Source organism: Mirounga angustirostris, unplaced genomic scaffold (assembly GCF_029215605.1).
Source record: "Mirounga angustirostris isolate CCGP_5_RB_7025 unplaced genomic scaffold, mMirAng1.0.hap1 SCAF_5, whole genome shotgun sequence".
In the NCBI taxonomy this organism is placed as follows: Eukaryota; Metazoa; Chordata; class Mammalia; order Carnivora; family Phocidae; genus Mirounga; species Mirounga angustirostris.
In genome coordinates this window covers 79,021,410-79,040,317 of record NW_026991713.1, presented here as the reverse complement: position 1 = coordinate 79,040,317, position 18,908 = coordinate 79,021,410, and the positions used below count along the sequence as shown (strand labels likewise).

The window sequence follows — 18,908 nt, the reverse complement described above, 5'->3', positions numbered from 1 at the left end:
CTCATGACCTACGCCAAATCAAGAGTCTGATGCTTAACCAACTGAGCCACGCAGGTGCCCCCATAATACATATTATTTTTATGTAACCTTTTTTTATACTTAAGCACATATTGAAAATAAATTTGTATTTCATTAAAGTTAAGTATCTTGATATTCTAACAATTTGTTTATCGTTAGACATCTAGCCTGTTTATAATCTGTGATGCAGATACTTATTTGATATGTTATTTATTTAAAAGGCATTAAAATTTACTGACAATTTCTTCCACTGGATTTATGGGTAAAAATACTTCTGGTTTTAGAGAGAAAATAGAAGTCAGGATTAGACTTTGTTAGATAAAATTTTATTTAACAACCCTCATATAGTGCTACAGTCATTATTCTAAACATTTTAGGAAAATGACCTCATTTAATCCCCATAATAATTCTATGCAGTGCATACTGTTACTATTCCCATTTTACAGGTGGGAAAATGAGGCCCAGAGAGCTTAAGCCACTTGTCCAACGTTACACGGGTAGTAAGTGGTAGAGCTAGTCTGGCAACAGGGTCCATGCTGTTAACCATCCCCTTACAAGGCCTCTCTCTTGTTGTTTTCTGGGTTATCTGAGAAATGGGGTTTAAAGGGCTAATGAGCCCAGATATATCCCAGAAAGAGAATTTGGTGGGCATTGGGAAGAATCTGGGAATGAGGTGAGTCTTGCTCAATCTTTTTGAAGTTGAAGGAACCTAGAACTTCTCAGATCAGGACCAGAATGACAGGCCTCACTTACTTTGTTAGGACCAAAAGTACAAAAGCTTATCTGAAAAAATCTGTATCATCCTCTCTTCAGATCTTTTGTGATTTTATAATGCAGCATTCCAAAACAATTAATTATGCAGAATGTAATTTTTTTCTCCCTTTTTTCACCATTTTGCTGTGAAGTAAAGTGAGTTAATATAATTTAATGAGAAAAGATTTTTAGACTGCATTTATAGAGATGTGTGCTCTTTTAAAGTCCGCCAAAGTTTGCTATCTAGGCTTTAATTTAATTAATTCTAAAAAATCCTGTCCTCCTAGAGAAATGACAGCATCATCCTGCTTGTTTTCCATCAAAGTTAGTGAATATAAGGATTAATTTAAAAGCAGTCTATCCTAAAAGCATCTCAAAACAGGCAGCTAAAACCAGTCAAAGGCTTGGCCCACTGTGACAAAGAGACATGTTAGAAGCAACGGAAGAAGTACTCAAAGAACAGAACTCTTCAAAATGCTCTGGGGTTGCATGCAAGGCAAATTTAGCAGGAGAGATTAGTTGTTCTGAGGAGAACAAAGGCTCCTTCTGATCCTCACCGAGGCTGTCCTTCTATGGAGAAGTTTGTGGCAGTTCCTTTTTGCTATTATCGTTACAGGGCCTGGAGTTCTCAAGGCCGTTTAAAACTGTCAGCACAATGTGTAAAATTTAATTCTGACAAGTTAATAAGCCCAGCCAGCGGTGAACCAGGAGGAAGAGAGGCATTCAACCAGGCTATGGAACAGCAGAGGGAACACACACAGAATAAATGACCGACAGGAGGAGAGCGTATCAGATTTTAGGCCATCGTATCATGTTTTAGAGCTCGTTCAGATCACTTACACTAAATCAGAGGCAACTGCAGGAAAGTTAAATCTGCTGACCTGAAAACCTTGTTTTGCTGGATTCAACTGAAAGTTTTGCTCAGGGGAAGACTTGGTTTCTTTTTTTTTAAAGATTTTTTATTTATTTATTTGAGAGAGCGAGAATGAGAGAGAGCACATGAGAGGGGGGAGGGTCAGAGGGAGAAGCAGACTCCCTGCCAAGCAGGGAGCCCGATGCGGGACTCGATCCCGGGACTCCAGGATCATGACCTGAGCCGAAGGCAGTCGCCCAACCAACTGAGCCACCCAGGCGCCCAAGACTTGGTTTCCATACTATCTCCCTGCATCCCCTCTTTACCCCCAAGAGGACTATTTTGGAACCTCATGTGCTGCTACCAGTGCCACAGTGAGGTTGGATCCTCCTTTGCACAGCTGAGAAGGGGGAGGAGTCCGGAAAGGTCCTGGAGAGGGTTCTTCCCCCACGGAAACATTGCCACAGGCAATTTCTCCCTATGCTCGCAGCTGCCTTCACCAACCAAATAGTTCAGCAAGATGAATAGAGAGAACAAGACTCACTTTGTGTAGACTAAAAGAAAGGAAAGTGACAGCACGAATCAGCTGGAAACCTCCAACTAAACAGACTTAAGCTGGATCATCATAACATAATTGGGTGGTGGTTCACTGCCGCTGGCCAAAAGCCAGGTGGATTGCCGGGTAAACAGCACAGAGAAACTGGAGAATTGGAGAATTGGAGAATTTTGTGGAGCTGTCACTTGCCTCGTTTCACTACTTCAGGATTGTCTCCCTAAATCTGAGACAGTTGCAGCCACATACTCTGAATATTAACCTAGATTTATTCTGCATGTGACCTCAAAACTCACGGAAAACGCAGTCTGAGAACTGGCACGCTAAGACCAACATATCAGAAGATATTCAAGAAGCGTGCCAAGCATTTATTTTCAAAGATGCTTTGGTTGCTCTTAGTTTGTTTTAAAAAAAAAAAGTAAAGGGCGCCTGGGTGGCTCAGTCGGTTAAGCGACTGCCTTCGGCTCAGGTCATGATCCTGGAGTCCCGGGATCGAGTCCCGCATCGGGCTCCCTGCTCGGCAGGGAGTCTGCTTCTCCCTCTGACCCTCCCCCCTCTCATGCTCTCTCTCTCTCAGTCTCTCTCTCAAATAAATAAATAAATAAAAATCTTTAAAAAAAAAAAGTAAAATTATACTTTCATTCATTCAATCAATCATTCATTCAAATATTTATTACCTGGCACTAAGTACTAGGAACATCCAGAGGTGTGTAAGACAGGTCCCAGCCCTTGTGGCTTTTAGAGTGTATTGGAGGAAGTAGGTTCTGTCAGAGACATGCCCTTCCTTTTTGTTTTTTGTTTTGTTTTCTTTTTAATTTAAATTCAGTTAATTAACATATAGTGTATTACTAGTTTCAGAGGTAGAGTTCAGTGATTTCTCAGGCTTTTATAACACCCAGTGCTCATTACATCACGTTCCCTCCTTAATGCCCATCACCCAGTGACCCCATCCCTCCACCCCCCTCCCCTCCAGCAACCCTCAGTTTGTTTCCTATGGTTAAGAGTCTCTTATATGGTTCACCTCCCTCTCTGATTTCGTCTTGTTTTATTTTTCCCTCCCTTCCCCTATGATCCCCTGTTTTGTTTCTTAAATTCCACATATGAGTGAGATCATATCATAATTGTCTTTCTCTGACTTATTTCGCTTAGCGTAATACCCTCTAGTTTCATCCATGTCATTGCAAATGGCAAGATTTCATTTCTTTTGATGGCTGAGTAGTATTCCAGTGTGTGTGTGTGTGTGTGTGTGTTAATACCACATCTTCTTTATCCATTCGTCTGTCAATGGACATCTGTGCTTTTTCCATAGTTTGGCTATTGTGGACATTGCTGCTATGAACATTGGGGTCCTATTGGATCACTATGTTTATATCTTTGGGGTAAATCCCTAGTAGTGCAATTGCTGGGTTGTAGGGTAGATCTGTTTATAACTTCTTGAGGAACCGCCACACTGTTTTCCAGAGTGGCTGCACCAGCTTGCATTCCCACCAGAAGTGTAAGAGGCTTCCCCTTTCTCCACATCCTTGCCAACATCTGTTGCTTCCTGACTTGTTAATTTTAGCCATTCTGACCAGTGTGTGGTGGTATCTCATTGTGGTTTTGATTTGTATTTCCCTGATGCCAAGTGATGTTGAACACTTTTTCATGTATCTGTTGGCCATTTGGATGTCTTCTTTGGAGAAATGTCTGTTCATGTCTTCTGCCCATTTCTTGACTGAATTATTTGTTCTCTGGATGTTGAGTTTGATTAGTTCTTTATAGATTTTGGATACTAGCCCTTTATCTGATAAGACATTTGCAAATATCTTCTTCCATTCTGTTGGTTGTCTTTTGGTTTTGTTGATGGTTTCCTTTGCTGTGCAAAAGCTTTTTATCTTGATGAAGTCCCAATAGTTCATTTTGCTTTTGGAGACATGTCTAGCAAGAAGTTGCTGTGGCCAATATGACAGGTTGCTGCCTGTGTTCTCCTCTAAGATTTTGATGGATTCCTGTCTCACATTTAGATCTTTCATCCATTTTGAGTCTATTTTTGTGTGTGGTGTAAGGAAATGGTCCAGTTTCATTCTTCTACATGTGGCTCTCCAATTTTCCCAACACCATTTGTTGAAGAGACGTCTTTTTTCCATTGGATATTCTTTCCTTCTTTGTTGAAGATTAGTTGACCATAGAGTTGAGGGTCCATTTCTGGGTTATCTATTTTGTTCCATTGATCTATGTGTCTGTTTTCATGCTCTTCCTTTTGTGACCATCTTTATCATGCAGGGTTTAGGTTCTGTCTTCTATTTTTAGCTTAGGCTTTCAGTAACTGATGGACTTGGAGACAACAGAATACAATAGCAGCTATCATTTATTACTACCAACTAGATGTTTTACATATGTTATCTCATTTAAATCCTGACAAGAGGCAGGAATGGAATAGCCTCCAGGGGGCGATGTGCGAATTAGAAATGTAAATACCTGTGCATGGTAGAATGCTCCCAGTGATCTGAGCCCAAGTGGGGTGTCAGCCCCTTTTTACCTCTTCCCTAGGTACTTTTGTGCAGTTCACAGTTTGCACAACTGTACTCGGCAGAAACGTAATTAAAAATTAAAGTATCAGGCAACGCTCTCAGGTCCCCTCCCTTTTTGGGAACTTTGTACTATCACTCAATAAACCTGCTTTGCTGCCCACAAAACAAAAACAAAAACAAAACAAAACAACAACAACAAAACCACAACTAGTTAAAGTATCATCAACCTTGATTCACAAAAAAAGAAAACTGAGGTTCAGAGAGATTAAATAACCTATCCAAAATCATTCATTTCATAACTGGCAGAGGCTTGACTCAAAGCCACATTTGTCTGGTTCTGAAATCCTATTATCCTTCTGCTATTTCAGTTTGCCTCCTTGTTCTTTTGCTCACCAAATCTCCCACTGCTGAGGCAATAATGATAGAATTCTCAAAGAGCCTATTACTTCCTATGCATGCTCTCTGTATGGTCTTGCAAGTCTTCCTCTCCATTCCCTCTTATTAACACGGTTCATATAGGTACCCCTCGCTTTTTGAAAGTTCACATTACATCACCTCACTTTTTTGAAAGACCTACACTGGTACCTATTTTTGCTAACTGAAAAGAAAGCCGAAGATGATTTTTGCTTTTACGAGAAAAGGCAAAAAGCAAAAATAGTGTTTAGCATTTGTTTTGCAGTCAGCTGTTTGGAGGGCAGCGAGAGTGACCCCTCCAAGCGCCTTCCCCAGGAACTTAGCATCAAGCTGCCATAGCTTTGAACTGTGTCTGTGGGCATGAGCTTTATCTTGATTTGTTTGGTGCATCTATCAGCAAGATGTGTCTTAAGGTATCAGATAAGAGGGGTTATTTTTTGGGTCTGAGAATGCTCAAAAATGTTCCATATAAGTTAATGGTAATTGCTTCTTTGCTTTATGCCTTTTCAGCTTATGAAAGGTTTCATAGAAATGCTCTACTTTTGGATAGTGGGGGCAACCTGTAATGTAAATACTTCATTTTCATTATTGGTGATGCAATTTAAATCTAGGTAATTTAAATGAACAGTACAAACATTATTTTTAATTTTTTAATTTTTAATTTTTTAAAAAGATTTTGTTTATTTATTTGTCAGAGAGACAGAGAGAGAGAGAGAACACAAGCAGGGGGAGTGGCAGGCAGAGGAGAAGCAGGCTCCCTGCTGAGCAAGGAGCCTAATGTGGAGCTTGATCCCAGGACCCTGGGATCACGACCCGAGCGGAAGGCAGACGCTTAACCCAATGAGCCACCCGGGCGTCCCTAAAAATGTTATTTTTAAGCCCTACCTATATAAATCTTGTGGGTAGGAGGAACAGATTTATGAGTTAATATGAGAATGTTTACAAAGACAATTTAATCATTTTTTTAAAAAGTGATCTGCCCATTTGGAGGATTTCCTTCACCACTGTCTTTCAAGGCCACCCCAAATGGAAATGTTGTCCATTGTCAACCTGCACCAACTTCACCAAGCTGGTCCATCTGTGAACCTAGCATGGGTTTTTCTTCCTTTGTTAGGTGGTCATAGGGAAACTGTTATGAGGAAGAGACATCAGTGAGTACAGAGCATGGGGATCCTGAGGTTTTGGGTCATCTCTCATCTAGCTTCTTCGTGCTTTCTGCACATTCTCAGGCACAGTCTCCAGCTCTCTTACAATATATTGTTACTAGGCCCACCTCACCTTATAACTTGGGGAGTTGAGAGCCTCCAGCTCATGATGAGCATGTCTGGCCACACAGTCACTTGATGTCCTACAGTGAGGTACTCGAGCTATCTCGGGCCCAATAGCCTTCCAGAAGCTGCACTTTCCGTGATATATATAGTTCTCTGCAGCAAATGGCACAGCATTGCTTTGAGAAGCCTAGATGTCTGCACTGCGGTCCTGTCATTGGGACTTGCCAAAGAGTTCACGTGACCTCTCTTCCTCACAGGTACCTCTGCTCCCCTAGGATCTGCTGGCTCATATGACCCAAGCAGCGATGCTGCTTCGACTGAAAACTGGACCTGCTGCAGAGTCTTCTCTTTTTCTGGGCTCTACTAAAGCTAGAAACCTTCCAGGTCACCTTATAAATGGCTTCAACCATTGGACCTCAGTGTGGAATATTCTGCAAGCAAAACCCAAAGAGTCCTAAAAAGTGGTGTGCTTCTTTCTTACAGGTAGGATGTGAATGACGCAGTAACCTACCCTTTACTTTGGAGGGAATATCTCTGCATGTCCTGCGCTCATCTGGCAGGCCTTTTTTCACTTCATAGGGTTAATTTCTCACCTTCTGGATTCTATATGTCTTATTAAGTAAGGCACCTAGAGTGCATGCTGCATCTTGCTTATTAATGTGTAACCTCAAAATAGTGGACCAATGTAATTTTTGTAGAATGTACACAAAGTACAGCTCCCTATGACAGGAAATGGGAGAATTTACATAGTCTTGGGGCAAGCCTGTGAATATATACTGTTATATATACTGCTTTTCGTCCTTCTTTTTGATTGATAAGGAGAGGAATATACTCACCAGATCAATAACCACATGCTGCATGCTTAGGCTGCATTAGTCTGCTCTAGTAGATACACCCTATGCAGACTAGTAGCTATGACTGGGACTTCTCTCTTGTCAAATTCAAGTGGTACGCAATCATCCACAATCTGGTTTTTGTAGATGCCAGGATGGTGTTTAATGGGAACCGCACCTCTGCATCCTTTAATTCTTTGAGGTTTGTTCTAATCTCTGCCATGCCCCTCTGAGATGTGATACGGTTTTTTATTTACTACCTTGACTGGATGGGGACATGGATAGTTTCAGCACCTTCCGTGTAGCCTTTCCTACTACAATAGCTCTTATTCTAAAAGAAAGAGAAAATAATACTTGGGTTTCACCACATTTTTTTTTTTTAAGATTTTATTTATTTGTTTGAGAGAGAGAGAGCAGGAGCAGTGGGGAGGGGCAGAGGCAGAGGGAGAAGCAGGCCTCCCGCTGAGCAGGGAGCCCGATGCTGGACTCGATCCCAGGACCCTGAGATCATGACCTGGGCGGAAGGCAAACACTTAACCGACTGAGCCACCCAGGCGCCCCATTTCACCACATTCTAATTAAGAAGAGAGTCATGACTTGAAGCTGGTATTTCAATCTCTAAACTTTATACAAAGTTATGTAAAGTTCCCGTCTTTTGGGCCCCTATGCTCATCCTCTCTCTTCACCTTTTTTCACTTCAGTTTTGTTCCAGCACCTCCCTCAGCCTTTCGGCTTACCACGGGTTCTCCGCCCCAGGCTTCTCTGCTCTGGCCAATGGGATGCCGGCAGCAACCTTCTTAGCCCTTCTGGCAAATGAGCAGACCGGAAATAGGAGGGACTTAGTGCCCTTGACCAATGGGGAAGGCAGCTGTGGATACATCCTCCTGCCTTGTGTCTCTCAGGCAGACAACGGTGAGGTCCGTTCTCCCTGGCTCTTTAGAGAGATTTCTAGAGAAACTGCCTTAGTTTCCCACAGTGGTGATCAGCTTTATAACACAGCCGCATCTTTGATTTGACTTCCCCTCCATCCCATTTCACTCTTCCACATCCCCACACCTATTCCCTGGGGTGGCTTACTAGCTAGAGAAACTGCATGCAAGCTCTTGTTTCAGGATCTACTGTGTGAGCTCAGTGTGGCATTTTTAATGTTAGGATTTATCATGTTGTTACGGAAAATCAGACAATACATGTAGGCACTTAGAAAAACCCATGTAAGATCTACTATCCAGATCTGCTACTAAGCTTTCTAGGCTGCTGTCTATGCATATACTTTTTTAAAAAACGGAACAAAAACTTTGAGACTTATTCTCATTTTTTTTATATTGCAGACATCTTTTCATGTTTTTCATGATTTTTTTTATTTTCTTTTATTTTTTTAAGATTTTATTTAAGACAGAGGGAGAGTACACAAGCGGGGGGGGGGGGGGAGGTGCAGAGGGAGAGGGAGAAGCAGACTCCTCGCTGAGCAGGGAGCCCGACGTGGGGCTCAATCCCAGGACGTGGGGCTCGATCCCAGGACCCCGGGATCATGACCTGAGCCCAAGGCAGACGCTTAACTGACTGAACCACCCAGGCACCGCTTATTTATGATTTAAAAAAAAAAATGACTGAATGGGCATGGTATTCTATAACCACAATTGATTCAATACTCTCTCACATTTGGACATTAGATTTGTTTCCCACTTTGCTATTCTAAAGCAGTGCTCTAATTTACATCCTTAAAGCTATTTAAGAAGTAGCACTGGGGCGCCTGGGTGGCTCAGTTGGTTGAGCGACTGCCTTCGGCTCAGGTCATGATCCTGGAGTCCCGGGATCGAGTCCCGCATCGGGCTCCCTGCTCGGCGGGGAGCCTGCTTCTCCCTCTGACCCTCCCCCCTCTCATGCTCTCTGTCTCTCATTCTCTCTCTCGCAAATAAATAAAAAAATCTTAAAAAAAAAAAAAAAGAAGTAGCACTAAGTATAGTATTACTTGTATGTGGACTCTAAAGAAAAAAACCTGACTTCATAGAAACAGGTTGCCAGGGTGGGGGGGCAGGGGAAAATGGGAAGATGTAGGTCAAAGGGGACAAACTTCTGAGGGTCTAGTGTACAGCATGGTGACCACAGTTAATAATACGGTATTGTGTACAGATGATCCCCAGCTTACAACCGTTAGACTTAACGATTTTTTGACTCTATGCTGGTGCGAAAGCAATACACAGTCAGTAGAAACCATACTTCAGGTTTTGATTTTGGATCTTACCCCTTTTCCCAGGCAGCATGCAGTATGATCCTCTCTCATGATGCTGGGCAGCAGCAGCCAATGGACTTACAAGCATTGCACATCTGTACAACCATTTTGTTTTTCATTTTCAGTACAGTATTCAATACATTACATGAAATAGTCAACACCTTATTATAAAAGAGGCTTTGTGTTAGATGATTAGCCCAACTGTAGGCTAATGTTAAGTGTTCTAAGCACGTTTAAGGTAGGTGAAGCTACACTGTGATGTTTAGTAGGTTAGGTGTATTAAATGCAGTTTTGAGTTGTTATATTTTCAACTCACAGTGGGTTTCGCGGGACATAACCCCATTATAAGTTGACGATGAGCTGTACTTGAAAGTTGCCCAGAGTAGATCTTAAGCTTTCTCACCATTTAAAAAAAAAAAAAAAAAAAAGCATTAACTGTGTGAGGTGATGAAGTGTTAATTAATTATCTCAATCTTGGCAGTCATTCTATGATAGGTGTATCTATATCAAATCATCACGTTGTACACTTTAAATATGTGCAACTATATTTGTCAGTTATTCCCCAATAAAGTTGGAAAAAAGATTACTAGAAAAAGACATACATTTGGAAATTAAGAAATGTGTAAGTCAAAGAAGAAATAAGGGGAAAATTAAATTTAAGATAAGGAAGAAGTAGCAGTATATCATAATGGTTGAAAGCTTAGGCTCTGGAGTCAGGCTGATGGATTTAAATCCTGGTTACTCTACCTATTAGTTATATAATTTTTAACAAGTCGTTCAGCTTCTCCAAGCCTCAGTCTCCTTGTGTAAAAGGTAGTAATAATAATAGGTCAGGGGCGCCTGGGTGGCTCAGTCGGTTAAGCCTCTGCCTTCGGCTCAGGTCACGATCCCAGGGTCCTGGGATCGACTGAGCCCCGCATCAGGCTCCCTGCTCAGTGGGGATCCTGCTTCTCCCTCTCCCTCTGTTCCCCCCACCCCGCTCAGGCTCTCTCTCTTAAGTAAAATCTTTAAAAAAAAAATAATAGGTCATTCGTCATAGGATTGCCATGAGCATTCTAAAGTAATTTATGTGAGGTACTTAGAATAGTGCCTGGTGCATAATAGCTGTTCAATAAAATTTAGCCATTATTATTGTTATTCCATTAGCATTAATTCATAGAAGTATAATTGTTTGGCCTAACGGTATGCACTTTTGAGGTTTTGATATATAAATTGCCAAATGTAAGGTTAGTATTAATATTCACAAATCAATATACATACTGTCATTGAAAACAGTGATATTTCCATGGGTGTAAACATGCGTATTGTTTTAAATACAAGAGACTAAATGTAACTATTTTTAAAAATCACATATTTTTTATTTGGAAATAACTCCAGGAGCCATCTGGTTCCATCTTGTGTCAGTGAGGATAGACTAGTTTACATTGTGGCAGCAAACAGCCCCATAATCTTGGTAATTTAAAGCAACAAAGGTTATTTCTCACTCATGCTACATATCCAATGTTAGTACAGTGGTGGTGGAAGGGAACGTGTCTACTCCTTATAAACTATGGACTCTGGCTAACAGGAGTTCAATCTTGGTAGATGCTTCCATGATCTATGAGGTAGGAAAAAGGGAAGGTGGCAATACATACACTGACTCTTCAAGCTTCTGCCTGATGTGATGCACATTAGTTGTGCTCATGTTGCATTCCTCAAATAAGACCTGTAGCCATACGCAACTCCAGCAGGGGTAGGGGACTGCAATCCTGTCCTGTGCTCAGAAGCAGAGGAGAATCAAGTGATTTGTGAACTGCCTTGATTTGTGAACTACCACAGATTTACTTGTTTTTTGGTTGATTTTCATTTTTTAAAAAAGATTTTATTTATTTTTGACAGAGAGAGACACAGCGAGAGAGGGAACACAAGCAGGGGGAGTGGGAGAGGGAGAAGCAGGCTCCCTGCTGAGTAGGCAGCCCAACGCAGGGCTCGATCCCAGGACCCTGAGATCATGACCTGAGCCGAAGGCAGACGCTTAACGACTGAGCCACCCAGGCGTCCCTGATTTTCATTTTTTAATTTAAATGTAATTTCTTTCTAAAAATAGGTAATATATTCACATGGTTCAAAATTCAAAAGCTACAAATGTTACAGAGTGAAAAGTCTATGTCTTTCTGTATTTCCCCTTCCCTGAAGCCAACCAATATTAACAATTTTCTTGTTTCTTCCAGAAATATACTATACATATACTTGATTAGCAAATACGTGTGTGTGTGTGTGTGTGTGTGTCCATTCTCTGTTTGCCCTCAGATCCATTATCTAACCCTTATGGATCTGCTCTGGGCCCTAGGAAGTTGACCCCTATGAATACATCGGCCATCTTCCCAAGCCCTCTGACTTACAGTTGAGTTTGGCCAATGTGAGGCACCAGTAGGAGACTGAAGGACAGGAGAGTGGAAAGTTTCGGCTATTCTCTCCATCTCCACTTTCCTCTGTTTTTGAGCTACAGTTGAGGTGGTGACTGAGTCCCTCTATAACTATAGCTTTTGCTGGAAGCCCCTCTGGGTCCTTATTTCTCACAGTGCTCTGGTAAAACTGTTCCCTTCTCTTGCCCCATAAAACATAGGGGTGCTAATGTTTCCTGCCACCTCTAGTCCCTGGGAGCCTCAGTATCTCTCTTTTTTAAAAACAGCCTTATTGAGATATAATTTATATACCATGCACTTCACCCACCTGAACCGTAAAACTCAACATCTTTTGGTATATTCACAGATTTCTCAACATCCCTTTGTGTTTCCTTAACCTCGCTCATACTTTTTAAAAAGACCCTACATTGAATTTTCTTCAGATTTTCATCCAAATATATTTTTTGCTTCCTGGTGGGACAGTCTAATTGTATACATTTATACACATAATTGCTTTGGTGCCATCTCATAAGTAAACAAGAACCAGCTGTTACATTTTTCAGGAATTTTGTGAGCTGGTTACTAAATACAACCACTATTAAAAAATAAATACACTTGCAATTAAGTTATAAAAAAGGTAACAAATACTAAAAATCGCTTCCTAATTATTTTATTATATTACACTATCATATATGTGTCATGAGGTAATTTGCATCTACTCTATCTATATGGTGGAAATACTACGTAATGTCGTTTCTGTAAGCATGTTCATCTCTTCCCACTGTGTATTCAGGGATGTCACATTGCTAGCTTGAAGTTGACTATTGGGGGAATATTTCTCCCATAGAAATCAGCTAACGATACAAATCAGGAATTAATTTTTTGTTTCATTGATTGCCTAGAATTAAGAAAAGGATGGTAAAATGTTAATGCATATTAAACTTAAAAGTTTGTCCTTGTGAATGTAACAAAAAATTGAGGAAATATTCTTCCAGTATTTGAAATTATTATCCAATTTGGCAAAGAAGTCACTCACTTCACTGATGAACCAATGAAGCTCCAGAATACATTTTTTAAAAGATTTTTATTTATTTGTGTGAGAGAGAGGGCAAGAGAGAGCATGAAAAGGGGGAGAGGGAGAAGCAGGTTCCCTGCTGAGCAGGGGGCCTGACATGGGGCTCAATACCAGGACCCTGAGATCATGACCTGAGCCGAAGGCAGATGCTTAACCAACTGAGCCACCCAGGTGCCCTCCAGACTACATTTTCATTGTTTGACTTTCATCTTACTTGTCAACCAACAGTCATGGAACCATGCTTAGGGAACTGGTAAGGTTGAACATGAACCAGCACATCACAGGATACACACATGCATACTCTCACGCACACACTCACACGTGGTTTAGATACCATTTCATATCATATCATATTTATATGGGGCTTTTTTCAATCTTTTTTGTTTGCATTGTATGTACCTTATCGGTGGATAGACTATAATCTTTTGCTGTTACAAAACAATGCTGCAGTGAATCACCTATGAATCATCTGTAAATGCATTTGTAATTTCAATAGATATTGCCCAATTGCTGTCTGTGAAAATTTCATCAACTGATACTTCTACCAGCAATATATGAGAATGTCTGTTTTCCCACACCCTCAGTTTATAGTATGTGTTTTGTGTCTTGTTATATCATCATTGTTAATGATTGTTAGTAATTCACCTAAGATTTTTTAAAAATTTCATTTTAGCTAATAGAATGCATTAATTTTTGCATTGAGTAATTATTAAATTTGACTTTAAGTGATAGCCTCAAAGCGATTTGCTTGAGAGAAGGTAACATTTATTCTTGGAGATACAATGTAGGAAGCCATCATCTTCAGGAACAAACTGATTATGCCAGGAACATAAGAGCTGGCGATTAAAAAGAAATATTTGCAGGTGCCCTATCTCGGGAGTAGAAGGGCACAGCCCTGTTTTCAAGAATTCTGCTGAAAATGGAATAGGTTGGATAAATATTAATATGTTGGCTCTTTTTTTTTAATTTAATTTATTTTTTAAATTTTATTTTATTATGTTATGTTAATCACCATACAATACATCATTAGTTTTTGATGTAGGGTTCCATGATTCATTGTTTGCATATAACACCCAGTGCTCCATGCAGAACATTCCCTCTTTAATACCCATCACCAGGATAACCCTTACCTCCAGCCCCCTCCCCTTTAAAACCCTCAGTTTGTTTCTCAGAGTCCATAGTCTCTTATGGTTCATCTCTCCCTCCAATTTCCCCCCTTCATTTTTCCCTTCCTTCTCCTAATGGCCTCCATGCTATTCCTTATGTTCCACAAATAAGTGAAACCATATGATAATTGACTTTCTCTGCTTGACTTATTTCACTTAGCATAATCTCCTCCGGTCCCATCCATGTTGATGTAAAAGTTGAGTATTCATCCTTTCTGATGGCTGAGTAATATTCCATTCTATATATGGACCACATCTTCTTTATCCATTCATCTGTTGAAGGGTATCTCAGCTCTTTCCACAGTTTGGCTATTGTGGACATTGCTGCTATGAACATTGGGATGCATATGGCCTTTGTTTTCACTACATCTGTGTCTTTGGGGTAAATACTCAGGAGTACAATTGCTGGGTCATAGGGTAGCTCTATTTTTAATTTTTTGAGGCACCTCCACACTGTTTTCCAAAGCGGCTGTAGCAACTTGCATTCCCACCAACAGTGTAGGAGGGTTCCCCTTTCTCCACAACCTCTTCAACATTTGTTGTTTCTTGCCTTGTCCATTTTTGCCATTCTAACTGGTGTAAGGTGGTATCTCAATGTGGTTTTGATTTGGATTTCCCTGATGGCTAATGATGATGAACATTTTTTCATGTGTCTGTTAATCATTTGTATGTCTTTTTTGGAGAAGTGTCTGTTCATGTCTTCTGCCCATTTTTTGACTGGATTATTTGTTTTTTGGGTGTTGAGTTTGAGAAATTCTTTATAGATCTTGGGTACCAGCCCTTTATCTGTAGTGTCATTTGCAAATACCTTCTCCCATTCCATGGATTGCCTCTTTGTCTTGTTGACTGTTTCCTTTGCTGTGCAGATGCTTTTTATCTTGATGAAGTCCCAAAAGTTCATTTTTGCTTTTGTTTCCCTTGCCTTTGGAGATGTATCTTGAAGGAAGTTGCTGTGGGCGATGTCAAAGAGGTTACTGCCTATGTTATCCTCTAGGATTTTTTTTTTTTTTTGAGAGAGAGAGAGAGCACATGAGAGGGGGGAGGGTCCGAGGGAGAAGCAGACTCCCCACCGAGCAGGGAGCCCGATGCGGGGCTCGATCCCGGGACTCAAGGATCGCGACCCGAGCCGAAGGCAGTCGCTTAACCAACTGAGCCACCCAGGCGCCCCCTCCTCTAGGATTTTGATGGATTCCTGTCTCACATTGAGGTCTTTCATCCATTTTGAGTTTATCTTTGTGTATGGTGTTAGAGAATGGTAGAGTTTCATTCTTCTGCATGTGGCTGTCCAATTTTCCCAGCACCATTTATTGAAGAGACTGTCTTTTTTCCATTGCATATTTTTTCCTGCTTTGTCGAAGATTATTTGACCATAGAGTTGAGGATCCATATCTGGGCTCTCTATTCTGTTCCATTGGTCTATATGTCTGTTTTTGTGCCAGTGCCATGCTGTCTTGGTGATCATGGCTTTGTAATATAGCTTGAAATTGGGCAACATGATGCCCCAGCTTTGTTTTTCTTTTTCAACATTTCCTTGGCGATTTGGGGTCTTTTCTGATTCCATACAAATTTTAGGATTGTTTGTTCCAGCACTTTGAAAAATGTCATTGGAATTTTGAACAGGATGGCATTGATGGTATAGATTGCTCTGGGTAGCAAAGACATTTTAACAGTGTTTATTCTTCCGATCCATGAGCATGGAATGTTTTTCCATCTTTTTGGTTTTTTTTTTTTTTTTTTTAAGATTTTATTTATTTATTTGAGAGAGAGAATGAGATAGAACATGAGAGGGGGGAGGGGCAGAGGGAGAAGCAGACTCCCCGCGGAGCAGGGAGCCCGATGCGGGACTCGATCCTGGGACTCCAGGATCATGACCTGAGCCGAAGGCAGTCGCTTAACCAACTGAGCCACCCAGGCACCCCTTCCATCTTTTTGTATCTTCTTCAATTTCTGTCATGAGTGTTCTGTAGTTCCTAGAGTATAGATCCTTTACCTCTTTAGTTAGGTTTATTCCGAGGTATCTTATGGTTTTTGGTGCTATTGTAAATGGAATAGTTTCTCTAATTTCTCTTTCTACAGTTGCATTGTTAGTTTATAAGAAAGCAACTGATTTCTGTGCACTGATTTTGTATCCTGCCAAATTACTGAATTGCTGTATGAGTTCTAGTAATTTGGGGGTGGAGTCTTTTGGGTTTTCCACATAAAGTGTCATGTCATCTGTGAAAAGAGAGAGTTTGACTTCTTCTTTGCCAATTTGAATACCTTTTATTTCTTTTTGTTGTCTGATTGCTGTTGCTAGGACTTCCAGTACTATGTTGAACACTAGTGGCGAGAGTGGGCATCCTTGACGTGTTCCTGATCTTAAGGGAAAGGCTCTCAGCTTTTCCCCACTGAGGATGATATTCGCTGTGGGTTTTTCATAGATGGATTTTATGAACTTGAGGAATGTTCCCTCTGTCCCTATACTCTGAAGAGTTTTAATCAGGCAATGATACGTATTTTGTCAAATGCTTTTTCTCCATCAATTGAGAGGACCATATGGTTCTTCTCTCTCCTCTTATTAATGTGTTCTATCACATTGATTGATTTGCAAATGTTGAACCACACTTGCATCCCGGGGATAAATCCCACTTGGTCGTGGTGGATGATCCTTTTAATGTATTGTTGGATCCTATGAGCTAGGATTTTGTTGAGGATTTTGGAATCCATATTCATCAGGGATATCGGTCAAAAATTCTCCTTTTTGATGGGGTCTTTGCCTGGTTTGGGGATTAAGGTAATGCTGGCCTCATAGAATGAGTCTGGAAGCTTTCCTTCTGTTTCTGTTTTTTGAAACAACTTCAGGAGAATAGGTATTATTTCTTCTTTGAATGTTTGGTAGAATCCCCCAGGGAATCCATCAGGCCCTGGACTCTTGTTTTTTGGGAGGTTTTTGATCACTGCTTCAATCTCGTTACTGGTTATTGGCCTATTCAGGTTGTCCATTTCTTCCTGTTTCAGTCTTGGGGGTTTATAGGTTTCCAGGAGAGCATCCACTCATGGAAAACAAGGAGAATGAAAACACATCAGTCCAAACCCTGTGGAATACTGCAAAGGTGGTCCTAAGGGGGAAATACATAGCCATCCAAGCCTCACTCAAAAAAATAGAAAAATCCTGAATTCACCATCTAACTCTACACCTTAAAGAACTAGAGAAAAAGCAACAAACAATGCCTAAGCCATGCATTAGAAGAGAAATAATGAAGATTAGAGCAGAGATCAGTGAATTAGAAACCAGAAACACAGTAGATCAGATCAACGAAACTAGAAGCTGGTTCTTTGAAAGAATTAATAAGATCGAAAACCACTGGCCAGACTTAACCAAAAGAAAGGACCCAAATTAATAAAATTATGAATGAAAGGGGAGAGATCATGACTAACACGAAGGAAATAGAAACAATTATTAGAAATTATTAACAACAAATACATACCAATAAGCTGAGCAACCTGGATGAAATATGTTGGCTCTCCTACTTCAGTGTCAATAAGGGAGCATTTTTCCAGTAGACGCTGGATTGAGTGACAGAGAAGTGTCAGTTTACAAAAGAAATGTCCATATGAATGAAGTGATTACGTGGCAGAGCTTGACAATCCTGTCCCAGAGTCCCCTGGGCTCCATGCTACAGAGCTCCTCTGGGAGGTGGACAGATTCAGGCAAAGGCAGAATCTTTCTACTGAGGTGCACTTAGACCTAAGGGATTTGAGCACAGTCTTCACTTATCTGCACATACTTACAAGCTGAGGTTTGAGCAGGAAACTGTGCGTTCATACAATTTAGCTCCCCTGGCATCTCTACCGTGCCCACTCTTTTTTAGTTAAAAAAAATATATAAAGTCTTCTGTACCTAGAAGTGATGGAGTCTCAGTCTTTGAGACGGGGCTGGAAGAAAGTGCATAAAGATTCAAACCTAACTGGCCACATTTCCTTATGCATGTTGCTTATGGGCTGTCATCATTCCCTTCATGAGCAGGTGCAAGCAACTGACACAAAAATATCTGTATGTCCCCTAAGTTCACTGGAGTCAGACTCAGTCTCTGACTCACCGTCACTGTTCAGGGGCTCTACAACATAAGGAAGTGACTTGACTTTTTGACCTTCAGTTTCCTCATCTATAAAATAGAGATAATAATAGTTTCAACTTCAGAGGGTTATTTTGAGGAAATGAGATAATCCACATGAGATATAGAGGCGGTGCTTGCCATGTGCATACCATTGCTCAATATAGATGGTTCATTTTTATGGAGATACATATTGTAAATTGTACATGCCCTTAAACAGTGGAAATTCAGTCACTCACAGGAGATTTGGCTATTGCTCTTCTGAAACCTGAGCTGAAGAACCCCACTAGCTAGTCCTATACAGAGATCATTGCTGAAGCAGATCTTGACTGAATAGAGCAGGTGAAAGAAAAATGGTCCTCTTCACAATCATTATAATGAGCTTTATTTCTGTCTGGGTTGGCTATGTGATATATTTGAGTTGATCCAGGCTTAGTTTTAAGTAACCATTTATTTTGCAAAACAAAATTAGAGCTTATGTGCATCTGTTATAATACACATCCAGGCCCTATTTCATCTCCTCGGGGAAGAAATGTACTAAATGATACCCTGGTGTCTTAGAAGAGTTTCCTCAATTGAGTAGGCCCTTTATTCGCAAAGGGTAGATTAGACATTCTGGTTCTTTCTGGTGATTATGCACTGGAATCTAGCTGACCTGGAAGTTGATCATGCATAAAAAACCATGGAATGCCTTTCTTTTGCCCACAGTTTAATTATATAGAGAGAGTGAAAAAGAGTTCTGCCTTGAAAGCCT

General features: G+C 40.7%; 1 long non-coding RNA gene across 2 annotated transcripts in view; it reads left to right on the top strand.

Annotated features, from left to right (window-relative positions):
* The window catches only part of LOC129045578 (uncharacterized), a 60,540-nt gene that overhangs the window by 10,274 nt on the left and 31,358 nt on the right, over nucleotides 1–18,908 (top strand). For both annotated transcript variants that reach the window (XR_008505529.2, XR_008505528.2), the window contains exon 2: nucleotides 6,630–6,855. This is a non-coding gene — a long non-coding RNA (uncharacterized LOC129045578). The remainder of the gene's footprint in view (nucleotides 1–6,629; nucleotides 6,856–18,908) is intronic.